Source organism: Polyodon spathula, chromosome 21 (genome assembly GCF_017654505.1).
Source record: "Polyodon spathula isolate WHYD16114869_AA chromosome 21, ASM1765450v1, whole genome shotgun sequence".
In the NCBI taxonomy this organism is placed as follows: Eukaryota; Metazoa; Chordata; class Actinopteri; order Acipenseriformes; family Polyodontidae; genus Polyodon; species Polyodon spathula.
In genome coordinates, this window is record NC_054554.1 from 30,257,120 (window position 1) to 30,266,819 (window position 9,700).

General features: G+C 48.1%; 1 long non-coding RNA gene across 1 annotated transcript; it reads right to left on the minus strand.

The window, feature by feature from the left end:
• Window positions 1-4,703: 4,703 nt before the first annotated feature.
• On the minus strand, window positions 4,704-8,845 carry LOC121296052. The gene is made up of 5 exons (XR_005947007.1): window positions 8,690-8,845; window positions 7,909-8,000; window positions 6,696-6,766; window positions 5,658-5,708; window positions 4,704-5,094 (listed from the first exon to the last, which is right to left on the minus strand). It is a non-coding gene; the product is annotated as an uncharacterized LOC121296052 (long non-coding RNA).
• Window positions 8,846-9,700: the final 855 nt, after the last annotated feature.

The following is a 9,700-nucleotide window of genomic DNA, read 5'->3' on the forward strand; positions in this document are numbered from 1 at the left end:
GGAAAACAAGCGCCTGTCAAAGGCCAAACTGAGGAAGATGAAAGACTTGAAGAAGGTAGTGAGTCTCCCTGTGGCTCCCGCAGGCCTGCTGGGTCCCTCTCCTCCTAATCCCCCGGCTCCTAGCCATGTTCCTGCCTGCTCTCCACGGACTAGGGGCCTCGGAGCCTGGGATCTCCAGTGGGCCCTATTCCCATATTGTTTTTACCAGCAGAAGCCAGGCCAGCAGAACAAAAAAGGACCCTAGCCTGCCGAGAGCTGAAGCTGCAGCGAGGCGTATAGGTCGTGTGTTCTGAGAGCCCTGTACAGGGGTGAAATGATTAATTGTGTTCATACAGCAGGCTTGTGCATTGAGGGTGTCTAAAGCAGTGTAATACAGAGAAAAGCCAGTATACACCAACACTAAGGGTGTGAAACAAGTGCAACGTGAAAAGTCAAATTTCCTGAGTGGGATAAGAAGAAAACTAACACAGTACAACACAAAATCCTGCAAAATGGTGCTTATACATCTGAGTGCAGAGGTAGGGGTAGGGGTAGGGGTAGGGTAGGGTAGGGGTAAGGTAGGGGTAGGGGTAAGGTAGGAGGTAGGGGTAGTTGTAAGGTTAGCAGGTAGTGGTAAGGGTAGTGTAGGGTAGGAGGTAGAGGTAGGGTAGGGGTAAGGTAAGGGGTAGGTGTAGGGGTAGGAAGTAGGGTAGGGGTAGGAAGTAGAGGTAGGGGTAGGGTAGGGGTAGTGTATGGGTAGTAGTAGTATGGGTAGGATGTAAGGGTAGGGTAGGAGGTAGTGGTAGGGGTAGGGGTAGGGTAGGGGTAGGGTAGGAGGATAGGGTTAGGGTAGGAGGTAGGGGTCAGGCAGGGGTAGGCATAGGGATAGTGTAGGGGTAGTTTTGGAGGTAGGGTAGGGGTATGGTAAGAGGTAGGAGTAGGGGTAAGGGTAGGTTAGGGGTAGAGTAGGAGGTAGTGTAGGGATAGGATAGGAGGTAGGGGAAGGGGTAGGGGTAGGTTAGGGGTAGGGTAAGAGGTAGGGGTAGGTGGTAGGGATAGGGGTAGGTTAGGGGTAGGGTAGGAGGTAGTGTAGGGATAGGGGTAGGTTAGGGGTAGGGTAAGAGGTAGGGGTAGGGGTAGTGGTAGGTTAGGGGTAGGGTAGGAGGTAGGGTAGGGGTAGGGTAGGAGGTAGGGGTAGGGGTAGGGGTAGGTTAGGGGTAGGGTAGGAGGTAGTGTAGGGTTAGGGTAGGAGGTAGGGGTAGGGGTAGGGGTAGGTTAGGGGTAGGGTAGGAGGTAGTGTAGGGGTAGGGTAGGAGGTAGGGGTAGGGGTAGGTTAGGGGTAGGGTAGGAGGTAGTGTAGGGATAGGGTAGGAGGTAGGGGTAGGTTAGGGGTAGGGTAAGAGGTAGTGTAGGGGCAGGGTAGGAGGTAGGGGTAGGGGTAGGGGTAGGGGTAGGGTAGGAGGTAGGGGTAGGGGTAGGGGTAGGTTAGGGGTAGGGTAGGAGGTAGTGTAGGGGTAGGGTAGGAGGTAGGGGTAGGGGTAGGGTTAGGGTTAGGGTAGTAGGGTAGGGGGTAGGGGTAGGGGTAGGTTAGGGGTAGGGTAGGAGGTAGTGTAGGGATAGGGTAGGAGGTAGGTGTAGGAGGTAGGTTAGGGGTAGGGTAGGAGGTAGTGTAGGGATAGGGTAGGAGGTAGGTTAGGGGTAGGGTAGGAGGTAGTGTAGGGGTAGGGTAGGAGGTAGGGGTAGGGGTAGGGGTAGGTTAGGGTAGGGTAGGTAGTGTAGGGATATGGTAGGAGGTAGGGGTAGGTTAGGGGTAGGGTAGGAGGTAGTGTAGGGATATGGTAGGAGGTCGGGGTAGGTTAGTGGTAGGGTAGGAGGTAGTGTAGGGATAGGGTAGGAGGTAGGTTTAGCTTAGGGGTAGGGTAGGAGGTAGTGTAGGGGCAGGGTAGGAGGTAGGGGTAGGGGTAGGTTAGTGGTAGGGTAGGAGGTAGTGTAGGGAGGGGTAGGAGGTAGGGGTAGGGGTAGGGGTAGGTTAGGGGTAGGGTAGGAGGTAGGGTAGGAGGTAGGGGTAGGGGTAGGGTTAGGTTAGGGGTAGGGTAAGAGGTAGTGTAGGGGCAGGGTAGGAGGTAGGGGTAGGGGTAGGTTAGGGGTAGGGTAGGAGGTAGGGTAGGGGTAGGGTAGGAGGTAGGGGTAGGTTAGGGGTAGGGTAGGAGGTAGGGTAGGGGTAGGGGTAGGGGTAGGGGTAGGGGTAGGGGTAGGGTAGGAGGTAGTGTAGGGGTAGGGTAGGAGGTAGGGGTAGGGGTAGGGGTAGGTTAGGGGTAGGGTAGGAGGTAGTGTAGGGATAGGGTAGGAGGTAGGGGTAGGGGTAGGGTTAGGTTAGGGGTAGGGTAGGAGGTAGTGTAGGGGTAGGGTAGGGGTAAGGGTAGGGGTAGGGGTAGGGTTAGGGGTAGGGTAGGGGTAGTGTAGGGGTAGGGTAGGAGGTAGGGGTAGGGGTAGGTTAGGGGTAGGGTAGGAGGTAGTGTAGGGGTAGGGTAGGAGGTAGGGGTAGGGGTAGGGTTAGTAACAGGTAGTCAGTTGTGCATATTGCTTATTAATAGTGCCGTGGCTGGAGTCTCTCTTTTTTTGCAGCAGAGATTTCTCTCGCTCACCTCTCTTCAGTGAATATCCATGGCTGCTTATTCTCAGATAAGCAGTAGGTGCAATTGAACCTGACAGCTGTGATTAGTTTTAATCCTGATGCACATTTCCTGCCCAGTGCTGATATTTCAGTGAGTTAATACAATAAACCAACATGCTGAAGACAAGGCTGCCAGATTAATTGATCCAAGTTAACCATGGATCCGGGGGGTGGGGGTTGCGTAACCACCCACGACAGGCGTTTGTTCAACTGATATTTGCACCCAAGGAAAAAGTGTGGGGGAGGGATGGGGGGGGGGATGACTTCAAACAGGGAGGAGGGGTTCTGCATGCTCTAGGGATTACATTAGATTTGCTTTTGCTGTTGAGTAGCAATGACTTCTGTTCTAGATGTGCTTTGCTTGTATGACGAGATGTGATTGAACTGCTGTGTTTATTAATTTGTATCCTCAGGTTTCACATACATACAAAAATAAACAAACAAGAAATAAAGGCTGCTGGCTCTTTTTGCATGTTGGTCCCTTCTATGCATGCGCTCGCCTCTTATAGTTTGAACCCAGGTCCCATCCCCATGCAAGTAACCATCCAGGCTGGAGATGCGGGCTGGTCAGCAGGAGATCACTTTGACCAGATGTGCAACTCTGTCTGTGTGTTCCTTTACCCTGTCTTCTCCGTGCTAGTATGTCTCCTTGTGTATATAAATATGAGCACAGAGGATTCGAGGAGGAAGACACACTGATCTAGCAGCACACCTGCAATGCCTCTGATGTGTGTGTGAACTGATTAATTACTGAAAACGTGCTGGAGACTGAATTTGTCAAAGAATACAAAGCAACTGAATTATTGCATTCTTTGTCCAGTCTCACACATTATTTTAATTTTTAATCTCCAAGAAGCCCCCAGTTTGATTAAAGTGTAGATTATTTAGTGTGCTTGCAGTGTGTTTGGCTGCACAGCAGGGACTGGGCAGGACCCTGTAATGTTGCGTTAGACGGGTATCCTGGGTGAGTCTCATTCCGGGGAGTGCTTGACTCCATCTTCATGCAGGCGCTAATTATCCTTGGCATTTGCAGTGACCTCGCGGATCATATAAAGAAGCTGCAGGGTCAGCGAGACTCGTTATCTCATCACCTTTCAGATTAATGGAGAAGCTAAATAATTCAACGAGTAATCCTTGCTGGCTTGAAGGAACAGCCTTTGAGATTTTTTTTGTCTTTCTTTCTCCTTCATAAAAGAACCTGAGAGATAATGACACACTGTCTACGCTTCTCCCCTTTCTTAGCTCTTAGATTATTATATTACTTTAAAAATGCTCAAACATTGATAAGACTTTTTTTTTTCTGTGTGTGCCAGAGGAATATCGAAAGCAAGAAGTAGCGAGAGAGAGAGAGAGAGAGAGAGAGAGAGAGCGAGAGAGAGAGAGCGAGAGAGAGACAGAGAGAGAGAGAGAGACAGAGAGGAGAGAGAGAGAGAAAGAGAGAGAGACAGAGAGAGAGAGAGAGAGAGAGAGAGAGAGAGAGAGAGAGAGAGAGAGAGTCATGAGGACATGACGTTAAATTAGGAGTCCTGAACCCATGGTCAGCCTCTCGGGAAAAGACCATGAGCTTTCTCCCATACCATTAGCCTGCAGTGTTTGCTTTGCTGGAAATCGTTCAGCTACTATCTCAAGGTCCGGTGTGTATTAGGGAAAGCTCTCCTGCTGTATTAAACTTGTGTGCTTTTTATGTTACATTTAAAAGCTCTTCAGTCTCACAGATGGATGCATTTGCTGAAGAGCCTCCTCATGGACTATTATACCCTCCTCCTCTCTGTGCTGTATAGCAAGGCTGAGAGTTGAGAGAAGGTTAAGAAACTGCATTCCCGCTCTATATTAATCAACCCTCCATTAAGAGATCATTACCGTCTCTGACGTCATATCCCACCTGACTTTCTTTCGAACCTCGACTGCAAAACAGCACACAACTGCTTGCTCGGTAATTACACTTTCTCCCTTATTCTAATCTTGTCATTGACTCTCTGCATTACCACGGCTCCCTGTCCTGTGATTTCAGTCTTCGATCAGCCTTGTGATGTATTGCTGTAAAGCCAGTGATGAGGCGTTCACTGGGGTGGACAACAAACCTTCACATATTTGAAAGAGAAGCGGGACAAAGACAACTATTTATTAAAGCAAAGCTGCATTGAATGCATCCCGGGAGCTACATTGTGCACCTAGAACCTCCTGAAGAAATGTCAGTCTTAGGTTGTGAGGAGCAGAGGCGCTCCTTATTATCTCCCAGTGTTATTAGACCATGCCACGTGGTGGCAAGTCCTCCCAGTGACCTCCCAGCGCAGGCTTGCTCCTTGGCTGTACAGCGGTCATTGCAGGCTTATTCAGGGCGGTGGTTTTGACGTCGGGGAGTTCTGCAGAAGCAGCCTTGCGTTGAGCTGTCGGGAGAGGCTGCCCAGGCCAGCTCCAGAGCTGGGATGAGGATAAATTCACTGGAAAACAAAGGGATTGGATCATTCGGAGATAACTGCTTTATAGCTAAGGGGTCGCTACTGATGAGAAGGGCTTACTGGCTCACACAGAGCTCAATTATAATATTGGAACAAAAACAACAACAAAAAAACACGGTTAAGCTTAAAAACCTATTCTTTATTTTTATTAATGTATAACTGTTACCAGAAACAGGCCAGCACTCGTAACAGCTGGTTATTATCCGCGCTGATGAAAGGACTAAACTCCACCTGGTGAAGGCACATGCGTGTGGCTGTGAGTGTGTTTGGATAGCGCTGTACCAATGGGTTCTGTACTGCTGAGTGGTCTGAGGTCAGGGACTGAGTTCATACAGAGAACCTCCTTATTCCTGTTTATTCAATAGTACATGTGCACTACTTCACTTTATAATCAGCCCCCACTAATATACTGCTTTCAATATTTCAGTTTTATTATTTGCAAGTCAGATGAATGGAGCAGCACTGTAATCAGTTGCTATGCAGACAGGCCTACGGCGAGTCTACCAGTTGAACATAATAGCGGAATAGATCAAATCTCCACTTACCGTCTTTCTAGCCATAGTTAGGAGGGTGCGCTGCGCTTCTAGAACCTGCATCTGCAAAACAAAACAGGGCAGATGAGAGCTCTGCATTATTAAACTCCCTGGGACTGCGTTTGTCATAGAAAGAAAAAACAAACGCAACCAACCATTCAAACAAGAACAATTCAAGTGCGTGCCGAAGACGATTCGGTACCATTTCTTGCACTGTTTTATTCTTTCGCTTTTGAACCATTGACAATTTCGTAATATTATCTTAGATACTGAATTGGGTCGCTGGAGCCTCACTGCTGTATAGATATTGAATCGGGTCGCTGGAGCCTCACTGCTGTATAGATATTGAATCAGGTCGCTGGAGCCTCACTGTTGTATAGATATTGAATCGGGTCGCTGGAGCCTCACTGTTGTATAGATATTGAATCGGGTCGCTGGAGCCTCACTGTTGTATAGATATTGAATCGGGTCGCTGGAGCCTCACTGCTGTATAGATATTGAATCGGGTCGCTGGAGCCTCACTGCTGTATAGATATTGAATCGGGTCGCTGGAGCCTCACTGCTGTATAGATATTGAATCGGGTCGCTGGAGCCTCACTGCTGTATAGATATTGAATCGGGTCGCTGGAGCCTCACTGCTGTATAGATATTGAATCGGGTCGCTGGAGCCTCACTGTTGTATAGATATTGAATCAGAGCCTCAGAATATATAAGCATAGCAGTCTGTCTCTGAGATTGCATGCTAGCATGGATGCCATTATTTAGGTACAGCACTGGAGACCGCTGAGTCTCCCAGTAATAACAGGAGCTTGAAGAATCTCCTGTCCGTCTCACAGCCCTGGAACCCTTCACCCTAACAAGAACGGAAGCACGGCGCCGGCTCTGATGATAAGATTACGGGGAGCGGGGGAGGGGGGGGGTCACTCCCAGGTCTGTTACTGCAGCTGCCCCAGCAGAAGCATCCTCTGTGAGGTCAGGCCACAGAACAGGGAGCCCAGACCAGCAATGATAAAAACAGGATTGCATACAAAATAGATTGCATTGAATTACCTGCTTGCAATTCCTAAAGCAGGCGTGGAGAATCCGTCTTTGCTGCTGAGAAGTATTAGCCTTCTGATATCCTGGAAAAACAAAGCAAGCAAGAGCTGAGCCTGGGCACTGCTTTATAGAATGCATATGCACTTTAATACAAGCACATGCATAGAGACAGTCTGGGGTGGTCGTCCTCTCATTGCCCTCCTCCTTCACTTTCACAGAGCACTGTCGTCTTTCATCACAACAATCACAGACGGACCCCTTTCGTGTGGGTTGCAAAGAGTTGAAATTTGGCCATATTTTAAGTTTGGGGAATTTTAAATACTGCAAAAAAAAAAAAAAAGTGCACCAACAGAGAAGAGCAGAGTTTCTCTTGTCATGTGAAGAGCGCATGCTTGCACCCCACACGACACAGGCCACACCCAGCCCAAATTCTAAAGTAAACTCTTAACTGAGTGGTCAAAGGTCAAGAGACTGATAAAGGCCAATCAGCATCGCTATGAGTATTTTGGACTTTGGTTGCCAAGGAACTATATAAGTGCAGAGATGTTTCAGTAAAACCAGAGCAAGCTCGAAACAGGGGCAGGCAGTACGTGTCAATATCAACACCAAAGTGGAGCTCAGAAGAGGAAAAAAAAAATTAAAAATCAGAAACATCCTCAAATGGATTCTTCCTTTTTTATTTTTTAATGGGCTTGGCAGCATCGAAACACAAAAAGAAGCAGTGAGCCCGATCCAAAAGCAAATACAAGCTGCAAAGAAAGACACAGCCCTTCATCTAAAGCATCAAGACCTGTCTGTTTACCCAGGATTTGTGTATAAAAGTAGTTTTGCAAGGTAGCCATGTTAAAGCCGACACAAATACTGGGTTCGGTATTGTTTATTTGTTTATTGTTTAGCATTATATTTACTGTCATTTCCTTTCTATTTTCCGTGAAGTGCTTCGGGTGCTATATAAATCAATAAGGGATTGATGATGGCTGATATGCGCTTGTTCAGTGAAGCCACTTCTCTGATTGTGCTTGTTATCACACTAGCATTGGTGATAATTGCTGTGTGGCATCCAACACACAGAACATTGGATACTGAAATTTCATTTTCTGTTTTAAAAATATCGGAATACAAGGGGGGGAGGGTGGGGGTAGCATCGCCCCACCCCCCCCCCCCACCCCCCACACACACACACACACACACCCCCCCCTGGCAGGCGAACCAGCGTTCCCAGTACCTGAGAGTGGCAGCCTCCACTGGTGAGCGTGGGAGAGTTACCTGCCCTCACCGCGCACTGTGGCCTCTTTCTCATCGAATTCCTCAGGGTGCCTGGAAGGCAGAAGCATGCAGTGTCACATCACATTAGCAGGAGCTGTACCGTTTGTCTCTGTTGGTATAACCTCTCCATAGGTCCTTCAGAGCTACATTGGTTCTTGAACTCTGAATAGAAAGCACTGAGATTAACCCAGCCTTCAACCACCGTGAAGAACAGGAACGACCAGGTCTGGCATTGAATTGGTGAAGCTTTAAGTGGTGGTTTGATTGGAAAAGATGAAGTAGCTGTTTAGGATTTAATTGTGAATTAGGGTTATCCCAAAATTACCCCTGCTCCTAACGTTCTCCACAGAGATCTCAGAGAGATGGGAAAGAATAAAATGTTACTGACACTCAAAGTAATATTCACATGTTCATTTATGAATAAAGTCACTTTAATAAGGTGTTTTTTTGCGAAGAGCCCCTGTTGGTATCTTCAAAATCTGCCTGCAAGCACTTTGCAATCCATGGCTTGGCTGTATTTTTTTCACACATCTGAAATGTGTTTTATGGCACATACAATATAAAACATAAGGCAGCAGACAGCACATTAACTGTGTGGGAATGTGGTTACTAAGCACAGCAGTTCACAGCAGGGATACAAAGCCCTGCACTTCCCAGTTCTGGTATTAAACCATTCAATGCAAGCAGCTGGCTGACAGACAGACCGCGCCTCAACTACAAGAAACAGAGAAGCTACTCACGGCTTGACTTTGTTGAAGAACCTTCGATGCAGGAATATGGCGAGCGTACTGAGGACCATGATAGTGGTGCACATGATCCCTCCCCATTTACCTGGAGGAGCAGGGCTGCCGGTCAGCACTCACACCCCATCGCCTGCAGCTAACCGACCCCGTCAAGAGAAGAGAAAACAGTGAGCGCCAGAGGATTATTCCTGGCCCTTCCCTACCCCTCCTGCTGCTTGATTAACCTGCGGATTAGACAACGCTAAGAATGCAATGTAATTAGGGCAGGCAGGGAGGGTAAGTCACAATGTGTTGTGTGGGCACTTTCTATTAATTCTCTAGTGCTACTACAAGCTAATGACAAGCGTACAACTTTGTTGGCATTGCAGTTGACTGCTGGAACATTTAGATGGAACCCTTCGCTTCCAGTTAGTATACTTCCAGACTAAACATACGGTGTGTGCCTGTTTTAATGTCTTTAGCCATTAATGAACTCATTACCTGTGTTTCAATTCTCTTTCACTAACCCTTCTGTCTGCCTCTGTCCCTCTCCCTCTCTGCCTCTCACCCATGCGGCAGTGTGAGGGCACTGCACATAGTGTGCTGCACATCTGTAGGATGACTGACAGCAGTTATCTGGCACAGAAAGGTCACAAATCCATCCAACAAGTCAGCTCTTTTGGCAGCAAAGCAATTTAAGAGTCATCTTCAAAAAGAGATGCCAATGGTCCAATAGAAATAGAAAAATACAACCCCGCCCACCCCCCCACCACAACCCCCAAGCCAACCCCCAAGGGAAAAAGCAATGGAATGTAAGCAGAATAATTTATGAAATCAAAGCAATTCAAACACAGATACAGTTGTATCTCATAGTGGGTTTTGAATTGACTTTAAAAAGTCAGCTCCCTAAGTTTGCAAAGCCCTTGGCTGTGCCTGCCTGCCTGCCTGTCTGTCAGCCTCCCAGTTGTCCTGTGGACCCACTCAAATGGAAGGTAAATAACGGGACAGCTCCCTGCAGGCACAGCCCCA